Raw genomic sequence first — 1,506 nt, forward strand, 5'->3', positions numbered from 1 at the left:
TTGGGCACTTTGTGTGTCACTAAGTGGGGATTTTTGCGCTATTTTTGATACATTTAGATCTATTGATTTTTTAAAATACTTTCAAACAGCCTCATAGCCATTAACCCTATCCGTACTCCCTGTGGTCATTTTGTACCCCCAGGGTTGTATTCTTTACATTTTAGAATACTTCTAGTACGAAGATCTCTTTGAAACTTTCAGTATTTCTCTAAAATCATTTTGACAGACTGCTATGCAAAGCGTACGGATCGGGTTGACGAGTAAATTTCCTCTTTGGAAAGTGGTGGCACAGAGTTCCCACGTCGTATGGATAGGGTTAAAGTACTTACTGAATTCTTAAGAACATTCGTTCCAAGCGTATGATGCTGTAGACCAAAAATGGTGAAAGTAATTTTAAAATGTATGAACAAGTAAATAATGCAATACTTTTAAATGAAAGAGAAAATGCACGTTAATGGAGGGTGGTCTGAAACTGTTGGCCCCGACTTTAGCTATAACTTGTTCACTTTCGTCTGACAGCGGTTAAAGCAAGATAAAATGAAATGTTCATGACGTGCTGGAATCAGGTGCTGGTCAATGTGTGTGTATATGTACCTATTGGTGCCGTTATAAAGCTTTTCTTTTGTCTTGCTTGGGATAAAAAAAAATACCCATCTATCTTGAATAGTGGTCGAGATAATATTTACCATTGAAGGAGGTGGGGGTGGCCTGATGTCAGAGGCAAAATTGTCGAGAAAATGGCCGCCAAAGTCTGGTGTCTTACATAGCTAGAGAGACGTTGGAGACAAATCATTTACATTTGTTGTGCCCTTTATCAACTTTTTCATTGAAATCTTTACAGAAATGTGTTTTTCAATAGATATAAAAAGTGTTGAGCCAAAAACCAAAAATATGAAAAAATTGCAGAACCCGCTGAAAACTGTTGATTTCTCGGATTTCCTTATTTTGATGATCGCCTGATTTCATCTCGCTGCCCACAAATCGCTGTTTGGTCTTCTCAGGTCTTTGCACACGGGTCTGCACGTTGGATGACCAACAGAGTCGAAAAGGCCATTCATAAAGATCAATGCAAACTAAGGTTCCGACACGTTTTCTTTGACGTAAGCCTAAAGTGGGTAAACAAAACACACAAAAAACAACAACTAAAAACAAAAACAAAAACACATACACAAAAAAAAAGAATACGGGATTTACAGCACACACATAAACTATAAAAAAGTTGACATATTACTATTTTCCTCAACATCACACTCGAACGTACGCCTAAGAAACACGATTCAAGAGATGGAGTGAGTGCTTTTCGAGACTCACGTGGAGCACGTGGAGACGTCTAGACGGTCGGGGGATGAAATCTTCAAGCTTACAGTGAAATGTGGGGTCAGGGTGGTGTCGCTGTCTCAAAATGACCAATTTGTGGGCTAGGTTACTGTAAGTCATTATATTAGTGATCCTGTGTGTGCATCCAAAGAGCGGTTTTTTATATAGGGTTCAAAGAGAAAAACGTTT

This window comes from Aplysia californica, unplaced genomic scaffold (genome assembly GCF_000002075.1).
Source record: "Aplysia californica isolate F4 #8 unplaced genomic scaffold, AplCal3.0 scaffold01035, whole genome shotgun sequence".
Classification (NCBI taxonomy): Eukaryota; Metazoa; Mollusca; class Gastropoda; order Aplysiida; family Aplysiidae; genus Aplysia; species Aplysia californica.